This window comes from Phocoena phocoena, chromosome 19 (genome assembly GCF_963924675.1).
Source record: "Phocoena phocoena chromosome 19, mPhoPho1.1, whole genome shotgun sequence".
Taxonomy (NCBI): Eukaryota; Metazoa; Chordata; class Mammalia; order Artiodactyla; family Phocoenidae; genus Phocoena; species Phocoena phocoena.
This window is the reverse complement of record NC_089237.1, coordinates 54929703-54952308: the sequence shown is the minus strand read 5'-3', so window position 1 is coordinate 54952308 and position 22606 is coordinate 54929703. Positions and strand designations below refer to the sequence as shown.

Here is a 22606-nt window from a genome sequence, read left to right as displayed (position 1 = left end):
GACCCACACATATAGAAAATAAACTTTTGGTTACCAAAGGTGAGAGGGAAGTGGGGGGAGGGACAAATTAGGGTCATGGGATTAACAGATACATACTACTAAATTATAAAATAGATAAGCAACAAGGAAATACTGTATCACAGGGAATTATACCCATTATCTTATAACAGACTATAATGGAGTATAATCTGCAAAAATACTGAATCACTAGGCTGTACACCCGAAACTAACACAACATTGGGGATCAACTATACTTCAATTTAAAAAATATTTTTGAAATGTATTTAGGGATTTGAAGAGTTTGCTTTAATTCCAAGTCCTTCTTTGATTCAGGGAAAGTTACCAATATGAAAATCAATTAAAAAATATATTTTTTAAAAAACGTCTACTTAACAGGCCAAAAAGGAACCAATTCAAACCAAAACCCAGAATAATTAATTTGTTTAATTTTTATTTCCCCATTGCTTGAGAAGGGAAGCATTTTTTCATATTGGTTAGCTACTTATACCCTTTATGCAAATAATCTCTTTGGGCCTTTCTCCGATTATTTACTTATAGTACTCATATTTCTCTTAATGATTTATAAGAATTATTTATATTTTAAAGATAGCCATCATTTGTGTGTAAATGTTACAAATTTATTCCTATCCTGATTATATAATGTGCTTATATTCTCTCCTATATATGGTTTTGCTTTTACAATTAATTAATTGTACAATTAATCTATCTGGAATTCATTTTGGAGTATTATAAGTGCAGAGATCTAATTCTGCTTTTTTTGGTTAGCTGGGTATTTCTTCAACATCTGTTGAAGAATTCTTACTGATTTCCAAATGCGGTTTTTCTCTATTTGACTGTTCTGTCCATTTCTGCTGCAACATTGAACACTTTCACATTTTTCATTTGTAAACTATTAAAGCCTGGACATCCACTTCCAGGAAGATAGAGTAGACATACATTTTCCCATTCCTCCTAAGTACAACTATAAGTCCTGGAGATTTTATACAAGAGAATCATAAGAAGACTCTCAAAGGTGGAGAGAAGGTAGACTGGCTAGGGACCTCAAGATCCAAGGAAAGACATAGTGCTGAGTCCTCTGGGTTTTTCTTGTTTTCTTATATATCCCAGACTTGGAAATGAAAAAAAAACAGTAACCAAGAAACACCAACAAGTGCAGACAAAAAGAAAAAGAAAAAAACCCAAACAGAAATGCAAATCAAAACCATGATGAGATGTCAGTGGAGGACATATGGGGAGCAGTAATGAGGTGCTCTACCCCTTTTTGCTGGGATAGCGTCAGGGAAGGTCTCATAAGAACCTTACCTCCCATTCCCACCCAGCAGTAACCAGAAGTCCCTCCTATGGCCCCCAGGTGTCAATGGAGGCTGAGTAGAGAAGCCAGACCTTCCAAGCTCACCCACCTGGCAGAAGTGAGGTGCCGCCCCCATCACTCACCAGAGTGGTGTCAGAGAAGAATTTAAATAAGATCCAGTATTCCAGCATGATATCCAAAATGTCCTGGTTTCCATTAAAACATCACTCATCATACTAAGAACACAGAAATTTCCAACGAACAATAGAATACTTCAGCGAAGAAATATCAGATATAAAGGAGAATCCAATGGAAATTTTAGAACTAAAATGTACAATAACCAAACTAAGATGAGCGGGACATCAGAATTAGAAGAAGAAAGAATCGGAGACTTTGAAGATAGAATAATAGAAATTATCCAGTCTGAACAACAGAGAGAAGAGCGACTTTTAAAAAAAGAACACAGCCTCAGGGACATATAGGACTATAACAATATTTGTAACTACCCAAAACTGGAAACATCCAAATTTCCTTCCATAGGTAAATGGTTAAACAAGCTCTGACACATCCATACCATGGAATACTACTCAGCAATAAAAAGCAATGAACTCTTGTAACAGGCAACAACTTGGATGGATTTCAAGGGCACTATGCAGAGTGAAAAAAGCCAATCTCAAAAGGTCACATAATGTATCATTCAACTTCTATAACATTCTCAAAATGACAAATTATACAGATGGAAACAGGTTAGTGGTTGCCAGGAATTAGATATGGGGGAGAGGGTAGGGAGGTGAGGGGAACACAAGGAAGATCTTTGTGATGATGAAAAAGTTCTGGGTCTTGATGGTTTTGTGGTGGTTACACAAATCTACACATGGGATAAGATGACACAGAACTACATCCACTCACATTGCACGATGTCAAATTCCTGGTTTTAGCATTGGGAAAAAATTGGGTATAAGGTCCACAGGACCTCGCTGTACTATCTTTGCAAATTAATGTAAATAAAAAGTGAAAAAAATAAAAGTGAAAAAAATCATTGCAGCTTGATTTTGATTTCTGGAGGTAAAGTCCCCAGTCATTAACGTTATTTTTCAAATATTTTCAAAATTGTATTTCTTTGAAATGAACATCAGAATTACCTTGTCAAGTTCCCAAAATGTTGTCAGATTTCATTGGTATTATATTTCAATTATTTGGGGGGAGAACGAAAAACTCCTATTCTGATAGCCACTAGGAAAAGGCCTGGGTCCTTGAGTCACTGCATGGAAGGCCATCTGACAAATATCTACATTATACAGTTTCAGGATCAAACAACAAAATTCTATCAGGTTAAATCACTTAAATTTTGGAGGCTTTTTTTTTCTTGCATGTTTCAGTAGCTAGCCTATACCAATTAATAGAGCTTATAATAAAATTTTAAACTTGTTGAAATTCTAGCCTCTTTATTCTTCACCTTTTTTTACATTATCAGAATTTTCTTGAAAGTTACTGAGAAAAAATCAGATGTTTATTAAAAATTTTTTAATTTTTCTTTATAGTTCAACTTTACGTTAAGGAATCCTGCAGACACTCCAAATTGGCTATTTTCTTTCTGTCTTTGAGTTTCATCTGTATCTTAAAGCTGTATAATTAGGGAGGATTTTTTTTTTTAATTCCTCTTGTGGGTTCAATGGATTCTTTTTGAATTCTGCAGCTCAGGAGCCAGAGGAGGTGTGGAGGGAACCGTAGGTCAAGAAACTTGATCAGCCCCATTTCTTGTCGGCTGTGTGAGAAGCTGTTATCTGGCCCATCTGGTCAGCATGGCAGGGACAAGCCCAGACCACTTGCTGATGTGTCAGACCTCCCCTCTTGTAGGCTTCTCTGCTTGGAGGCATGAACACCACAGACCCCAACATCAGCTCTTTTCCAATCTTGCAGCAGTGGGCGCTTTCCAACCGTGTCCCACTAGACTCCCTGGCACATCTCCCACCGTTGACCACTCACTTGCTCCTTCCTGAAACACTCCCTTCCCTTGCGGTTTCGGGACTCACACTCCCCTAACTTGGCTTCTGCCTTCATGGCTAATTTTCTCAGGATCATTTGACAGCCCTTCTTCCTCCATCTGTCCAGCTCACACTGTCCTCCTCAAGAATCTTAGTGTTCCTTTTATTCACACACTCTCTCTCATAGGGTAACCAACTGTCACAGTTTGTCCAGGCCTGAGGAGGTTTCCATGACATGGGACTTCTAGTGCTAAAACATAAAATCCCAAAGTAGGATGAACTGCCTTAAAGTAGGATGAACTGCTCCCCTACTCTGTGGATCTCGTCTGTTCCACTGGCTTTGGGTACCATCTAGATGCCAAAGGCACCTCTGGATGTTTCCCCCCACTCCCATCTACATCTTCTATGTCCCATAACATGGGATATGTCACCACCATCTACCCAGTTGCCCTTTCCATCACAGGGGATTGGACTGCCCCCTGACGTTTCCACCTCCCTCAACACCCACTTCCAACTAACTGATAAATTTTAATAATTCTAATTATAAATGCCCACTGACAGATGAATGGATAAAGAAGATGTGGTACATATATACAATGGAATATTACTCAGCCATAAAAAAGAACGAAATAATGCCGTTGGCAGCAACATGGATGGACTTAGAGATTATCATACCACGTGAAGTAAGTCAGACAGAGAAAGACAAATATCATATGATATCACTGATATGTGGAATCTAATTTAAAAATGATACAAATGAACTTATTTACAAAACAGAACAGACTTACAGATATCAAAAACAAACTTATGGTTACCAAAGGGGAAATGTGGAGGGCTGGGATAAATCAGGAGCTTGGGATGAACATACACACACTACTATATTTAAAATAGATAACCAACAAGGACCTACTGTATAGCACAGGGAACTCCACTCAATATTCTGTGATAACCTATATAAGAATCTGAAAAAAGAATGAATATATGTATATGTATAACTGAATCACTTTGTTGTACACCTAAAACTAACACAATGCTGTAAATCAACTATACTCCAATAAAAATTAAAAGAAAAAAACTTAACTGCTCCTCTGTCACCTGTTACCTAGAATACTGTTGCATCTGAATTGGTGTGGTGGTCTGTAAGATGTTTACAACTCTCTGGTTCTACTTCACCCTGGCAAACAATGGGATTGTACCTCTCAGACCCTTGGACTCAGGCATGTCCTTTGGGCTGTTACATGTCAGCAGGAATGACATGGTAGCCTCTGCCGTGTGAAGAGCTGGTGAGTGATCTGCCCTGCCTCCTTCTCCCCGCCATGGCAAGTAACCACCCTCCCCGGCGGAAACTCTCTCGGTCTGCATCCGAGTGAGGATGACGTGCAACAGAATCCCCAGGCAATCCTTGCAAGATGTGCGGCCTGAGTGAGAAAAGCATTTTTATTTGTTAAGCCACTGAGATTCGGGCTTGTTTGTTACTGTTTAGCAGCTAAGCCCATCCTGACAAATACGCTTGATCTCAGCTTTCATTTCTGGTTGCGCCCAACCATTTCCCACACAGTAAGCAGAGGGATCTTTTAAAATACACAAAATGCATTCATCACTGCCCTTTCCATGATTTTCTATGGACTCAGGAAATCACAGCATCCTTACCATGGATGACCATGCCCTGTCGGCCTCTCAGCTTTTTTCTCTTCTTACGTTCTTACTCTCACTCTTGCTCTCTGTTGCTTTCTTTCTGCTTCTGTTTCACACATACTGGATTTATTGTGGATCCTTGCGTGCAACGTGCTTTGCTTCAATATCTTCACAACTGCCTTGACCCTAATTAAATAAGGGCTCCTATAGCACTCTGCCATTTTTCATGGTAAAACCTAGGGTACTTAAGATTAATTTTTCAAAACATCCCCCTCTACTGTCAGCTTCCAGAGGCCAAGGGCTCTGCATCTCTTGGCTCTATTTATTGCCTCTGACATAGAACTTGTACGTGAGAACTTAAATAAGTATTTGTGAAGTAAATTGAATGCATGAATCACAAAAATTCCCTTTGTTACAGCGTCTGTTAACTAAAGTGCTTAGGCCAATGGTACTTTTTTCTGAGGTTGCGTTATTTGGCATTTCTCTATTTTAAGTTCTGCTCACGTGAGCTGGTGCCCCTGCCACGTGCCCCACCAGACACACAACTTTTTTTTCTGTCTTCTCCACTGTTTTGCTCTTTACCTGACTAGCTCCTATATATCTTTCAGGTCTCAGCTCAAGTGTCACTTCCTTCAAGAATATTTTTCTTGGGCTTCCCTGGTGGCGCAGTGGTTGAGAGTCCGCCTGCCGATGCAGGGGACACGGGTTCGTGCCCCGGTCCGGGAGGATCCCACATGCCGCAGAGCGGCTGGGCCCGTGAGCCATGGCCGCTGAGCCTGCGCGTCCAGAGCCTGTGCTCCGCAACCGGAGAGGCCACAACAGTGAGAGGGCCGTGTACCGCAAAAAAATATATATATATATTTTTCTCACTCTGCAGACCACATCAGGCCCCGTCTTTCACGCTGTCATGACACTACTCCTTCTCGTCGTGGTCCTTCTGAGTCATTGGTTTTGGGTTATTACTACTCTCACCCTGCTACAGCCAAGGCCACTTCCATTTTTACTTCTGGGGCAGATAGTTACAGACTGGGCACCGTACACTAGGCACTCTTCAAAGTCATGGTTTACATGGATTATCTGCTTACAGACTCAAAACAGTCCTAGGAGAAGAGGGGAAATGCACCTTGTAAGATGAGGATAATTTATGAATGGTGAACAATGGACAGATCTCGTTTTGGAAATCAAAGTTGCATTTTTACTTCAGAGCCTGTATTTTTTTAACCACTAGATTTTCTTGGTTTATGTATCTGGCTCAATCTGAGATTTTTTTCCCTTTAATAAATGCATTTATTTCATCCACTTTTATCAATATGTTATCAGTGTTTGGCTTCATTTCTGTAATTTCACTTTGTATTCTGTCTTCATTTGTATGTTTCTTTAAAAAATAGTCGTCGTCTCTTGGTATCTGCAGGGGATTGGCTCCAGGACGCCCATGGATACCATCATCCATGGATGCTCAAGTCCCTTATATAAAACGGTGTAGTATTTGTATATAACCTATGCACATCCTCCCACGTATTTTCAATCATCTCTAGATTAGTTCTAATACCTAATATAATGTAAATGGTACGTAGATAGTTGTAAATACAATGTAAATGCTATGTAAGTAGTTGTCTGGCACAGCAAATTCGAGTTTACTCTCTGGAACTTTCAGAAAATGTTTTTTGAAAAAAAAAATTTTTTAACATCTTTTATTGGAGTATAATTGCTTTACAATGGTGTGTTAGTTTCTGCTTTATAACAAAGTGAATCAGCTATACATATATCCCCGTATCCCCTCCCTCTTGCGTCTCTCTCCCACCCTCCCTATCCCACCCCTCTAGCTGGTCACAAAGCACCGAGCTGATCTCCCTGTGCTAGGTGGCTGCTTCCTACTAGCTATCTGTTTTACATTTGGTAGTGTATATATATCCATGCCACTCTCTCACTTCGTCCCAGCTTACCCTTCCCCCTCCCCGTGTCCACAAGTCCATTCCCTACGTCTGTGAAATGTTCATTTAATTTATTTTTGGCTGTGTTGGGTCTTCGTTGCTGCACGTGTGTTTTCTCTAGCTGCAGCAAACGGCGGCTACTCTTTGTTGCAGTACGCAGGCTTCTCACTGCGGTGGCTTCTCTTGTTGTGGAGCACGGGCTCTAGGCACGCAGGCTTCAGCAGTAGTGGCTTGCGAGCTCTAGAGCGCAGGCTCAGTAGTTGTGGCGCACAGGCTTAGTTGCTCCGCAGCATGTGGGATCTTCCGGGACCAGGGATCAAACCTGTGTCCCCTGCATTGGCAAGCGGATTCTTAACCACTGCGCCACCAGGGAAGCCCTTCTGAATATTTTTGATTTACATTTGGTTGAACACCCAGATGCAGAACCCATGGATAGCAGGGCTGTCTGTATTTACTGAGCACTTACTATGTACCAAGTATAATTTCAGGTGCTAGGGATATAGCAGTGAACAAAATAGAGTCCCTGCCTTCATGAAGCTATCTTCTAGTTAGAAGAGGTAGATAGTAATAATAGTAATAACAACAATAATAGCAACAGATGAATTCACCTTACAATGAGTTTTTCAGAAAAACATTGCTCTCCAAGTAGACCATTTTATTATGCTGTTTTTTCAGCATTAATAAAAATTTATATATATTTTTTCCTGTGGCAGTAATTTTCAAAGTTTTTAAGTTGATTTAATGAAATCTCTTAGAAATCTCAATTCAGTTCACGCTTTTTTTTTCTGGAAGGGTTTACGGAGTCTATGTTTATTTCATTCTTGAGTATTTGAACACGTCTGTCTTGGCAGAAAACATTTGGCCTCCCTTCTTATATCTGAGGAATTGTAGACATATGTTGCTGTAGAGAGTTTTGGACCCAGGTAGATTTTTTTTCACCCCTAGAGGTAGCTTTTTTAAAATGTGTGTCTTCTTTATTTTCGGGGAGGGCTGGAGAGCCATACAGAGGATGAGCTGGATGGTGTAGGAAACTCGCTGTAATTAACAAAGCACGACAAATTTAAAAGATATGTTTCCGTTGATCATTCTGCACTAGTTCTTCCTGGGACACAGTGTACCCTTCCAATCCTAAGACACATAATTACCTTTGTTTTATAGAATGTCCCTCTTTTGTATATCTGAATATTTTAGATCTACTTCGTTTGTTTAGTTTCCTTCTGACGGTTCACCAATCACGTGCATGTTTATCCACTGTGCCTCATTTTCTCTGTCACTCTTCACTTCTGTTCACATATTTTGTTCGTTTCTTTTTTTTCTAAGACTGTCCTTCGCATCTCTCTCAGCAATATTTATTTTGATTTCTGAAGATTCTGGGTTTTTGAACCGACTTTTCAAAAAGGTTTTGAAAGGATTTTTCTTCTCTTCCACATTTTCCCTGGCGCTCTTTCAGCTCACATTATTTCTTTCTGTTGCTTTATCACGTCCTCCTTGATCCTTGTATCTCTTCTTTGAGATCTGAGTTTCACAGATGCCATTAAAAATTCTTTGACTCTGTGGATAAATGTTTGTTTGTACTGTTGTTTGCTAAGTCATTCTTCTGATGTATATTCTCTCCATCTGGCAAAATTTTGTTTGGCACATTTCTTCCTTCTCTCTAGTTATATCCATGCCTTGGCTCTTTTCTGATTATGACTTATCTCTACATGGGAGCAGGTATTTTTTTTTCTTTCTGACTCAAGCATTTGCTTAAAAAGTGAATGAGGAGGACATTAAAGAGGACATGAGGCACTTTCCCTTCACCTCTGGAGTGGGTCTCTGTTAAGAGCTCATTTTCTCCCTCTCACCAAGAAAGATTACAAATTTTGTGTGTGTTTTTATTTTGGGTGGAGATTGGTGTGTATTTCATTTCAGTAGACGGTGATTGGTACCTCTCTACCTGCCATACGCACCACTGGCTTTCCATAAAGATAACGTGTCTATGTTGTATACGTTTCCGCCCCAGCTCCCCCTGCCCCTCTCTATCATGGAATGGGACTTGGGGATGCTCCCAGTGTCCAAACATTCTCCCACATGCAGACATTCCAGCATATCTGTCTTGCCCCTGACCCATAAATTTGGGAATGGAAACACACAAAGGAAGATAGGGGCAAGCAAAGGGAAGATGGAGCCATCCTCTATAAATTCTACATATGACCTAGAGTCGTGATATCTGAAATCTACAGAATTTACCATCTGGAAGACTTCTAAAATTCTCAACATGTCCCTGTGTCATAGGTACCAACTGCCTTAACGAGACAGAGAGGCCCCATCTCTCCAGTGGGTGACCAGACAGGGGGAGATACTGATAGAAGATACTGAGACCTCATCCTCTTCAAAACACCCATGGGCTTCAAGGACCTGGGCCATGTCCTAAGGAGATGAAGACGAAACGCGGGACCACAGCCACCTGCCTGTCCAGCTCACTATCATGCAGCAGAGAAGACCAGACCGGGTTACCAATGCAGGGTCCTGGGGGCCATGCAGAGGCTGCCGTGGGGATGCGAGAGCCTGGGATGGACAGGGACTCCATTCATCGGTGGAGAGTCTGGATGTGTGACCCGCCTTCTCTTGGTTGCACTGGCCTGGCCTTGAACCCCTCCTTCTTGCCCTTTCTGCTCTTCCCCCATCTAACTCATTGGTTCTTCAACCAAACCTGGTGCCTGGGCTGTCATTTCTGCCTGGCTAGTCACCCAGCTCTTTGTGGGTGAGCCGTGTGCCCTCTATGTTCATGGGAGAAGCCCATTCCCACTGCAGTGCATGAGGGGCTCATCAGAGACTAGTGGGCTGATGGGGTGCTTGCATCTCGATTCCTGGAGCCTGGGAAGTCTCACGCTCAGATGTCAGGTCAGGTCCCGCGACGTGGTATGTGGTACGTTCGTCCTCAGGTGTCTAAGACGCCGTGATTAGCAGTGAAGAAGGCTTGAAACCACGACCGAGAATGAATTCCTGGATTCCTCTACTTTGGCTCTGAGGTGCCCCTGTGCATCTATTTTTAGTGCATCTCATTTTGTAGGGATCTAAGGCAGATTGAAACCTTAAACAGGGATGCAAACAGCTCTAAGGTAAGAAGGAGGAAAAGAGGGAAAAGGCTTATCACAGGGCTCAGAGAAGAGGAGGGGGGAGGCAGAGGGGAGGCAGAGGGAGGGAGAAACAGGGCAAAGAGACTGAAATGGGATGACGTCAGGGGGTGAGAAGAGGAAGAGATGCTGGGGGTAGAGGTGGAGATGGAAGGGTCTGTGGAGAGCAAGAAAGCGCAGGGACCCCTGGGCGGGCCGGAGCTGACCCTGATCATCTGGTGAAGAAGCTACCAGCTTTCCTCATGGCTCTAGTCACAGCCATCACCCCTGGAGCCATTTCCAACAAGTCTTTTCTGTTTAGAGAAACCAGCGAGTGTGGTTTTGTTTTCCAACCTTGGGATATAAATTTTCAAGTGCAGATTTATTTTCTCAAGGAAGTTCGAAGGTTTGCCCATCTAAGAAAGATCAAAGAGGTTTTATTTTGTTTTTCAGAGCCTTTTTCAGTTATTATACAAACTATGGTCAAAATATTCCCTTGAGTCTCAAGGGCTGTGAGGATACCTCACATGTACTCTCTGCGAGAGGAGGTCTGACTCATCCTATAATGCCTGTAGGCTACCTTCATAAGTCAGCGTTTAATTTTAGGTGTTCAGGCCCTTTAGATATAAATTACATTCAGAATTTGGGAAACAAGTACATCTTAATTGCGTTACAGCCATGGAGATGGACAGAACATTAAGAAGGCTTTGGGGAATCAACCTGTTGACGGCACCTGCCCTGGGTCCTCAGAAGCCCCTCTGAGCGGTGCCAGGTCTACAAGGAGCCCAGAGGTGCCACCTGTTCCCACGGGTGGGGTGGGAGTTGCGGGTGAGAATTCTCACAGTGAACTGGCAAGTCAGTATTTTCTGAGCATGTGCAGATTCGTCACTCAGAACGAAAGAAATCCTAGCATTTGAGAGGGTTTTTTTTTTTTTCCCCTCTAAATAAGAAATGCAGATGCTGAGGTGGAAAAACAGGGAGCTGGGGAGACATGTTGTGTTTTTCCCCCCAGGCTGAAGGGCATCTCCGTGTAGGAAACAGAAATAAATACAGCAGAGAACACTTTCTACTAATTCCTTTCAATTTTTGGAAGTGCCTTGGCAACACAGACATTTGTCAAATGCGAGGATAGTTTTTGGGTTTAGGAACCAATGCTCAGTTTTAATTAAACCTGTCCTTTCTAGATAAGCCACGACATAATTGCCATAAATAACATCATATTTCTTTTCAAATGCAATTGTTGGGGTTTTTTTTGTCATTGTTGTTCGAAGGGAGTCTGCCCATTTAAAAGATAAAACAAATGAGTGCTGGCATCTGTAGTTCAGTCTCTGTAAAGCACAGCTGACAACACTAATGTGGTTTAGATAACAGTTATCATTTATTGTTTCAATATGTACTGTTTAAACATAACTATATTCATAAGGTTGGAAGGAAATATGGAAACAAAGAAATAATCGGCAGGAGCGTGAAATCACGTTGAGAAGACAAAGTAGTGATTAATTAATTGGCTAATTAATCAATTCTTTTGTTTATTTACTGAATGTTTACTGCCAGACACCGTGGTAAGTAATGCAAAAACAGACGTGATCTGTGACCTCGTGAAGGCTTCAGTCTAATGCCAGAGACAGGAATCAAATAACCACAGACATGGATATGAAATTAAACTGTGAGAAGTGCCTTGCCATGTGTTATGAGAGTATAAATTTGCGATGACTGCCTCATGTATGTATGAGGGTTTGTAAAGCATTATGGCCTGAGGGTAGTGTTTTAGCAGTTTCAGATGTGTCCAGATTAAGATGTGGTGAGTTAATTCCTTTGATTAAAAACAAATTTATTATTAAAAATAATACATATGAGGTTAGAAGTCTGATGGCTCATTTGAAAAGCTGGGGTCTGCATTTGGAACAAAGGTTTGGAAGTAAGAGGGGTCAGCGTGCCCCCTGACCGTGCAAAGGGTCAGGTCACAGGACAAGAGGACTAGAGCTGTGAAGTCTTATGCAGGAAAGAAGGAATTCACGCTAGATGGGGTCAGACTGTATGGAGCCTTGAGAGCCAGACTCAAAGCTCTGTGCACAAACTCTACAGGTTGGCGGTTCCCCAAACTTGCTGATCTCACATCACCTGGATAATTTTTTAAAAATACAGATGCCCAGGTTTCAAGTTAATCCAGTCATTCTCACACTGGGGCAATTTTGCACCAGAAGACACTTGGGGATTGCTTAAAATTGAGTATATTCATAGCAAATTTGAGGTACAAGAGGGCCAACAGATCAGGAAACAACGTCCATAGAAAAGATAGTTTAGGGGCTTCCCTGGTGGCACAGTGATTAAGAATCCACCTGCCAGGGCAGGGGACACGGGTTAGAGCCCTGGTCTGGGAAGATCCCACAGGCCGCGGAGCAACTAAGCCCTTGTGTCACAACTACTGAGCCTGAGCTCTAGAGCCCGTGCGACACAACTACTGAAGCCCGCACGCCTAGAGCCCGTGCTCCACAACAAAAGAAGCCACTGCAATGAGAAGCCCGCACACCGCAATGAAGAGTAGCCCCCGCTCACCACAACTAGAGAAAGCCTGCGTGCAGCAACGAAGACCCAATGCAGCCCAAAATAAATAAATAAAATAATTTTTTTTAAAAAAAATAAAAGATAGCTTATTACTCACAGTTCCCAAGAGGAGGGGGCATGCCATGCTGGGAGGGCCACTCAGGGAAGCACCAGGGTCAATCATGGGCCAAAAGGAGAAGGGGGAACCATGGACACGAGACTTTATTGGGGTTTCCATGGGAAGGAACAGGTGAGGCAGGGTAAGCAGGTTTAGAATTGGCTAGCATGAATCATTTCAGCAGGCTCTGGGGCAAGGGGTGTCCCTAGTTGTCTAGTACCTGGTTCTGGAATGCTCAGAGCAGGTGGATAGTGGCCTGAAGTGTGGGAATTCCATAAAAGAGGTAGTTGGAATGTGGGCTCTGGTTTGGTGGAGTTGTAATTGAAAAGTACACTTGTGAGTGAGTTGTTTATTATTTCTACGAATTGGTTAACCCTGCGAGGAGCAATCGTTCTAGAGTTAAGCAAGACCCCAGATGACAAAGCATCAGAACTACAGGAAGTAAAAGATATGGTTAATACAGCAATGTCTGGAAACAGTTTTGGTTTTTACACCTGGGGAGAGGGTGACTGCTACTGGCATCTACCGAGTGGAGGCCAGCGGTGCTGCTAAACGTTCCACAATGCACAGGACAGTCCTCACTACCAGGAGCTGTGCAGCCCCAAGTGTCAACAGTTCCAAGGTCAAGACACCTTGGGAAATTGAAAAGTCCTCAAGGACAACCCTGGAATCTCTTCATATAATTTTGAAACTCCCACAGGGATTCAGAAAATTGTGATTTGAGAACCACTGGGACAGGCAGTGGGAAGCAATGAAGGGTTCTGAGCAAGGAAGTGACTTAGGGTAAAAGTCTCAGGAAAAACCCAGATGTGTCTATTCAGTAAATATAGAAAACCATGGATGGGAAAGATGGACATCGACTTCAGTTGATGTTTGCAGTACTGGCTCTGAGGTTGAAAAAAGGGAATGGGATCGGTAGCGGGGACAAAGGTAGCTTCAACTGTATCTTTACAATTTTACCTCTTCATACAGCCACTATGGAAAACAGTATGGAGGTTCCTCAAAAAACTAAAAGTAGAGTTGCCATATGATCCGGCAATCCCGCTCCTGGGCATATATCCAGACAAAACTCTAATTCAAAGAGATACATGTACCCCTATGTTCATAGTAGCCCTATTCACAATAGCCAAGACATGGAAACAACCTATATGTCCATCGGCAGATGAATGGATAAAGAAGATGTGGTGTACATACAATGGAATATTACTCAGCCATAAAAAAGAATAAAATAATTCCATTTGCAGTGACATGTATGGACCTAGAGATGATCATAACAAATGACGTCAGAAAGAGAAAGGCAAATACCATATGATATTGCTTATATGTGGAATAGAAAATATGACACAAATGAACTTATCTACAAAACAGAACAGGACACACAGATGTAAAAACAGACTTGTGGTTTTTACAAGGGGGGAGGAGGGGTAAGGGAGGGATGGATTGTGAGTTTGGAGTTAGCAGATGCAAACTATTATATATAGGATGGATAAACAATAAGGTCCTACTGTATAGCACAGGGAGCTATATTCAATAAACCATAATGGAAAAGAATATGAAAAAGAATGTATATATATATATATATGCATAACTGAATCACTTTGCTATACAGCAGAAATTAACACACTGTAAATCAACTATACGTCATTAAAAAAATAAATAAAAATTTATCTCTTCATTAATGAAATCTAAAGTAGATTTGCAAAAATGTTCACACTGAATAAATTGGGGATTGGGTACATGGTTACTTGTTAAATTATTTTCAGTACCTTTCTGAATCTTTGAAAATTACTATAGCTAAGAATTGTAAAAGTCATGCATACAGGGTATCTTCACTTGATGTCACAGGTGAGCTAAAAAACGTTGAAGGACCAGTCCATGGAACTGGTGAAGAAAAACATATTTTTTCATGAGGAAACTCACTCCATCTTTCAACAGTTCAGACTAGAAGAAAGATACCATGGTGTTTTGGCATTTCAGTATTTGAAGAGGGCTATAATTGCCCCCAACCTGATATCGCCCACCTGAGTCCTCTGCTGTTCATGTTCACCTCCATGATGCTTCTCAAATGCCTGGCAGTTCCTTGAGGCAGGAGCCATGTCTCACTTTTCTTGTAACAATATCACTTAGCCCCGTACTTAGCACACAAAAGACACACAACACATGTCACTGAATAGCTAATGACTTTGTAGGGTTTTTTCCCCCTCTAATGTGGTAGAACCGCAGCCTGGGGTCTTGGATATTCTACCTAAGAAATGAGATGTTCTGGTGATTTTTCTCCCTGAAAATGTTGAATCCCATCAGAAGGCAACGTTTCTCCGTATTCCCGCTACGAGAGATTCCAGTGAGTTGACTGTGACATTTTACACAAGAGATGTTTATTATGAAGGCACTAATAACCACCTGCCATTTAATCACACCCTATTGAGAGACACCTCTTATACCACCATCATTCTTCTCATATGACATAATGTATGAAAAGTGCTTCACTAATGGTTATATGAGTCCAAGGTGGCACTTGGGATTTTACTTTCATAACAGACATCAAAGCACTGACTGTGGTTGGCATTTCACATATTGTTTGAAGGATGATTTGATCTGTGTCTCCCTGCTGGAATATAAGCTGCTTGAGGTCAGGCCAAGTACATTTTGCTCACAATATCATCCATACAGCTTATCACAGGGCCTGATACAATTTTTCGAGAGAAAGTAAAGTGAACAAACAAGGAAAGAGCAAAGGGCATAGAAAAAAAAAAGAAAGTATGAAACAAGATGTCAAGAATAATGCCTACATAAACCATGTGACCATAAAAGCAAATAGGCCATCCTCTTTACTTACAATTCTTAAATTATCATCTTGTTTTAAAAATTCAATGCATGCTGTTTAATGCTATTATTAGTTGGTATTTCATGAGCATTTTCTTTTTTAAAAAAATAAATTTAGTTATTTATTTTTGGCTGCGTTGGGTCTTCGTTGCTGTGTGCGGGCTTCTCATTCGGTGGCTTCTCTTGTTGCAGAGCATGGGCTCTAGGTGCGCGGGCTTCAGGAGTTGTGGCACGTGGGCCTCAGTAGTTGTGGCTTGAGGGGTCTAGAGTGCAGGCTCAGTAGTTGTGGCGCACGGGCTTGGGTGCTCCATGGCATGTGGGATCTTCCCGGGCCACGGCTCGAACCCGTGACCCCTGCACTGGCAGGCAGATTCTTAACCACTGAGCCACCAGGTAAGTCCCATGAGCACTTTCTATGTGCCAAACACTACGCTAGTCATTTTAATTGTATTATCTCACTGAATCCTTAAAACAGCTATAAGAAGTAGGTATTATTAGTCTGTTTCTTTAATTAGCAACACATCTTAACTGAAATTACTCAGAGCAGCTAAGAGTAAAACCGATAAAGATTTACCCAAACTGACAAAGATGAATGCAAATATTTATACTGAAGTAAAATGAAAGATGCAATAGTTTACACAGAAAAATAGGAATCGTATTATGTCCTATTATATTTCAAAAAGTATACTCCACCATGGAAATACAGTTCATACACACAGCTGAAAACATCACGTCAAAGCATACAAAGAATATCAGTTAAAAATACAATGAGAGGGCTTCCCTGGTGGCACAGTGGTTGAGAGTCCGCCTGCCGATGCAGGGGACGCGGGTTCGTGCCCCGGTCCGGGAAGATCCCACGTGCCGCGGAGCGGCTGGGCCCGTGAGCCATGGCCGCTGGGCCTGCGCGTCCGGAGCCTGTTCTCCGCAACGGGAGAGGGCACGACAGTGAGAGGCCCGCGTACCGCACACACAAAAAAAACAATGAGAAAGAAATAGAAACACAATAATATACTTTAATATATCATTCTTGGTCATTAATAGCTGCAGAAAGTCACAAATTATTAATATTATAATGACTTTAAGTATGAAAACTAATAATATAATAGATACATACCGAATTTGAGCCCTAAAAAACTGGAATCCACTTTATTTTAAAATGCTCATGACATATTAATACAAACTGATTCACATATTTATTTACAAAATCAAAACCCTTACAAAACCTTAGTATGTCTATCCCTCAGGGCAGAAATCTTACGATAGCATCATCTAAACATACTATGGTAAAAACAAAAAGAAGAAACCTACTCTATAAATGACTAATGCCGGTTTAAATAAAACCTCATTAAATGAAGATAAAATACTATGTAAATAGCTTTTGTACTTCTGAGGGGAAAAACTATAACTCTGAACTACAATCATCCCTCAGTATCTATGGGGGATTGGATCCAGGACCCTCTGTGGATACCAAAATCCACAGATACTCAAGTCTCCTAGTCAGCCCTCTGTATCCATATCTATGGTTCTGCATCCTCAGATTCAACCAACCGTGAATCAGGTAGAACTGTAGTATTTGTTGAAAAAAATCCATGTACAAGTGGACCCATGCAGTTCAAACCTGTGTTGTTCAAGGGTCAATTTTACTTTGATAGGAAGGCTGCTTATAAAGGACCACGGAACGGTGCCAGAGTGACACTCAGGGGCATTTGCACGGTCTTAAATATGTTCATTGCTATTCAAGAAAAGATGAGTACAAAATAATTAAACATTCAACTAAGATATGTGAAAAGAATAGCAAAATAAGCTTTAGGGAAGCAGAGAGGAGAAAGTTATGAGGAAAGAAGCAAAAATTCATTAGGAAAGAGGGAGAAACTTAGAATTTATTTTAAAGGTCTGATATTTGGACCTTGTTAGTATTGTGACTGAGCCAATCATAGAGGCAAACTACACATCTCATTTTAAAAAGGAGAGAGAAAATGTAAATGTACAAAATTAGTTACAAGGCAATGATGCTGTGGACAAGAGAGAGTTTAAAAGCATCGTAAGAGAATACTATTTACTGCTTTATGCTCGTCAGTTTGAAAATCTCAATGAAATGGACGATTTTCTAGGAAAATAGAGATGACAGAAATGGACTGAGGATGAAGCAGACACCTGAGTAGGAAAGAATAACCAGGGAAGGACTTCCCTGGTGGCGTAGTGGTTAAGAAACCGCCTGCAATGCCGGGCACATGGGTTCAAGCCCTGGTCCTGGAAGATCCCACATGCCGCGGAGCAACTAAGACTGCACGCCACAACTACTGAGCCCACATGCCACAACTACTGAAGCCCGCACGCGTAGAGCCCACGCTCCGCATCAAGAGAGGTCACCCAATGAGAAGCCTGTGCACCGCAACTAGAGAAAGCCTGTGTGCAGCAACAAAGACCCAATGCAGCCAAAAATAATAATAATAAATAAATAAATCTTAAATAAAAAAGAATAACCAGGGAAGAAATTGGAAGTGTTGTCAAAGGCTTACCTCCAAAAAAGGCTCTTGACTCACATGTTTTTATGAACAATTTTTTCCAACTTTTAAGAACAAATAATTCTCGGACTCTGTAAACTGAAAGGACAGAAGAAGATCCAAAGCTTCCTAATTCGTTTCGTAAAGCTATCTTAACTCTGGTTCTAAAACTTGACAACCACAGCACGAGAGAAGAGATACACAAACTATGTACCCATTGTACAGTCAGAGAGAAAGTATTAGGAATGTGATTCTGACCTCAAAAAATAATGTTCTGCAGCCAAGTTGCAATTTTTTCCTTAAGAATGGAAGGATGTGTTAATTTTAGGAAAGCTACTATTAAAATATATTACATAAACAGGTCAGAGGAGGGGAAAACCTTCTAAACACCGTAAGAAAAAATGTATTAGATAAAATCAAATACCAATATCAGCAAATCAAAAAACGTAATTTTTGACATAAGAAAAAAGGATATATTTTAACCCAGTGAAGATTACATGCAATGATGAAACACCATAGGAGTTTTCACTGGAATCAGGTACACATCTGCCATCACCACAATTATCTCTCTTTCTTTTTTAATTGAAGTGTAGTTGATTTACAATGTCATGCCAATTGCTGTACAGCAAAGTGACTCAGTTATACACATACAGACATTCTTTTCCATTATTGTTTATCACGGGATATTGAATATAGTTCCCTGTGCTATACAGTAGGACCTTGCTGTTTATCCCTTCTATATATAGTAGTTTGCATCTACCAACCCCAAACTCCCAGTCCATCCCTCTCCCCTCCACCATCACCACAATTACACAGTAGTTTTTGGAAGTTCTATCCAAAGCAATAAAACAAACGACTGAAAAAAGAGACATCATTAGTGGCAACAAGACCAACTTGTCATTTCCAGATGACGAATGATTGTTCTCCTTGGAAAATCAAGAGCATCTACTAAAAATCTACTCAAACGAATAAATTACACAGAACGTTGGCTAAAACAAAATAAAGAAGCACCAACTACCACTACCACAAAGCCTCAAAGACTCTTTTAAACATTTCAAAAAGCCAAGTAGCATTTTTTTTAAAAAAGAGACTTATTCAAATGAATACAAAATATACAAAATAGCAAGGAATAAATTAAAAAAGAAACACTCAGGGTCTATGAGAAAAAATACTACAAAACTTTATCAAGATATATTAAAGAAACAAAAGTAAAATAAGTTTTATTCCTAGAAGGAAAGGTATTATTTTATAAATGTAAGTCTTTCCCCAAATAATAGGTAAGTTTAAGGTATTTCCAGTAGACTTCACCATGATGTTATTTTGTAAGTTGAAAAAGTGATTCTGAAGATTATTCAAAACCATAAAGGAACAAGGATAGGCAATTTTATTTAAAAGAGGAGCAATGCAGGGACATTGCTAAACTGTTTATAAAATTACAATCATCAGAACAATGTGGTAATATCATAGGATAAAGAGAGCCACGGAACAGAACAGAAAGCCCAAAAAAGTATATGATAGAAGTACACTTCCAAGTAATTGGAGAAATGATGCATTAATTAGTAAATGTTAGTAGAAAACTTGGTTATTAGTTTTAAAGATCAGTTATATCCCTAATAGCAAAATAACACTAATAAATTTTCCAAGTAGATCGGATATTTGAATAAAACATAAAATCATAACAGAGCTAAAAGAAAATATGAATGTTTAAGACAGAAGCAATTCTTAACTAAAAATATTTAAAGTAAGGAACAATAAATAGTTTGGGTATATAGGAATTAAAGACATCCAAACCTTTATAAAATTACATGGCACTACACAGGGAATAATAGAATATTTACGATAAGCAAAGGGTTAATATACTTAACATGTACATCCCCTCTCCCTCTCTCTCCATATACATATATATATTATGTGTGTGTGTGTGTGTGTATATATATATATATATATATATGTATATATACATGTATATACCTCTATGGAGGGAGGGGGAGAGAGAAAAATATATATATACACACACACACATATATGTATTTATACACACTTACATATGTCAAAGAGGAAAAGACAATCACCCTAACATAAACATTGCCAGTTCACTAATGAGGAAAAAAGCAACTTTTTAATAAATATTAAAAAATTCTATTATGAAAAATGTTAATAAATGTGAAAAAATTCAACCTACATAGTTATCAAAAGTACAAATGAAACAACCTATAGGTTATCACAGTACCAAAGATAAAGATATAATATTTCCCTCTGTCTCCCAACGTGTGAGATGAGAATTCAAAAGCTACCAATGGAAAACTGGTGAAACAGCAGCGAAGAGCAATCAGACAGTTGGACTGGAGACCGTTTGGATTGTGACAATCCCTCCTCTTTCACTTTCTAGGTGTGAAAACTTGGCATGTTATTAGTTTTCCTGTGGTGTAATTTCCTCTTCTGAAACATGAGGAAAACAACCATCGTCACCTTTAGTACTACAGGGATAAAATGATTTAGCCTATCTTAAGTACTTACAATAGTGCAGGGTATACAGTCAGTGCTGAATAAATATAAATACATTAAAAAATACCTTTTTATGTGTATAATCAATGACCCCATAATTTCACTAAAATGCCCTGAGAAAATAATCAGAGATGTGTATATTGGTTTGCATGACTGAATGATTATAACAGCTTTACTTATAATGCCAAGGAACTAAAAACAACTTCAATTTTGAATGTTTAGGGATTGGTGTAACACATTTTGACCCATCCAAAAGTTGATAAGAGGCAGACATCAGAATTATATACTCAAAGAATATTTAAGGACATGAAGCAATGCTCGCAATACTTTGAAAAAGCTAGAAAAAAATTATATGAATTTTAATTTCTAAGTATATATATATAGGTTCAGAAATACTATGAGTATAGAATTAAGTGTTAATTGTGTTTATCTCTGGGTGTGAGGTTATGAACAAATTTAATCAATATTTTTCTGTAGTTTTTTTTTTGTTTCTTCAATTTTCCAATGCACATAAATGATTTTTATAATCTGGGGAAAATGTCACATCAGGAATATTGCCACACTGTCACTTAACCGCGAATTCTCTGTCATGAACTTCCCCGCACACCTCTGCCCTGACAACTTGCGGATTCCATTTTGCTGCCATGGCCGACTCCTTTCCAACCCAGCAGGACTCCCTGAGAACACCAAGGGGCAGCTCCTTCAGGGTGCAGTTACTGCATATTCTTTGCAACCTTTTTTTCAGCCACCATCTCCATCAGCTGCTCTATTAAAAGTGCCCCCTAAGTGTCATTTAATCATTATACCCAATTCGACATACTGTTCACGTACCGTTGCCCATACGCCGGGCACTGGGGACTGTGGGTTACAATCTGGTAAGACACAGTCCCTGCTTCCAGGAGCGGCAAACACGTAGGAAAGACCTGCCCAAAGTTTCATTCAATGTCACACCACCCTTTTACAAAGATCACCCCATGTTATCTACCTCCTAACGATAACCTCAACTTCTGCAGCACCAAGGTTGCCAAATTTAGCAACTAAAAATACCGCAGGGAACAAACACTGCATGGGGCCCACTTACACAGTTATTCAAATTTATTTGAAATTCAAGTTTACAAGGGCGTCCTGTATTTAATCTGGCAACTTGCTGGATTCTCATATCTAATCAGCAGAGTCTAAATTCGAACCTAATCTCTTGCTTTTAGTCTGATTGCCCTAAGAAACCGCCGCGTTTGGGGTCTCATTTGCTTTTGCGTTTGTGTGTGTCTGAATACTTCAATGAGCTTGGTGCAGTTGAATTCTTGTTTTGCTTCTGGAGTGGTGTCAGGCGTCACCTCTGGTTAATGGCCCTCTGTGAATTAGTGGAGTAACCCCAGGGGCCCTCAGAGCACTCAGATGTGGATGCAGGTCAGAGGGAGCTCTGCGCTGCCTTGGGCCCCCGGAGATGGGCAGCGCACCTTCCTGCTTCTGCTGGAAGAGCTCTTCATCCCGACGGCCGTGTTGCGAACCCCACGGACAGCCGCGGCTTTACCTGCAGACGCATTTGGTCTCCGTCCAACTCTGCAGGCACACGGTCTGACAAGATGCTCAAGGCTGATCGGAGCAGCATGGCCCTAATCCACACCCGCTCCACAGCCCACCTCTGGAACGAATAAAGAAATACTTCCCGCTGAGCTGGGGTCTGCTTCCTGCAACAGGGCTTTGCCCTCCAGCATTCCCGGTTGGCCTCCGGCAGGGGGGGAGACCTAGGGCTCTAGGACGAACTGCTTCAGGATGGAGGGGCCTGAGGTGGCGTTAGGGCCACCCCCCCCCACCCCCGCCTTCTAGGAAGCCCCCGCTTGAGTGGCAGACTCAGTTCTGAGGAATGGCATTTCAGGTGTCCGTTGAGTCCACACTGGCTGGTGCATCCCATTCCAGGCTGCAGGGATAGAAACTGAGGAATCCACACGGCTCCCTGTTCCCCTCAGCCCGTGGCCGGAGGAAACGTCATCGCAAACACTTAGATTTAGCTGGTCCCAGGGAGAGTAGCTATAGCACGTTGGCAGAAATTGTCCCCTCCCTTTGTAATGCTCAGGAAGCATGAGATCCTGTATGTATCAGACGACCTCAATATTCAGAGAGGTCTGGAGGTTATGCAGAAAGCCACGCCTCTTA

The 22606-nt window shown here is 40.9% G+C and overlaps 1 pseudogene; it reads right to left on the bottom strand.

The window, feature by feature from the left end:
• LOC136139180 (calpastatin pseudogene) overlaps window positions 1–22061 on the bottom strand; it is a 38152-nt pseudogene extending 16091 nt beyond the window's left edge.
• Window positions 22062–22606: the final 545 nt, after the last annotated feature.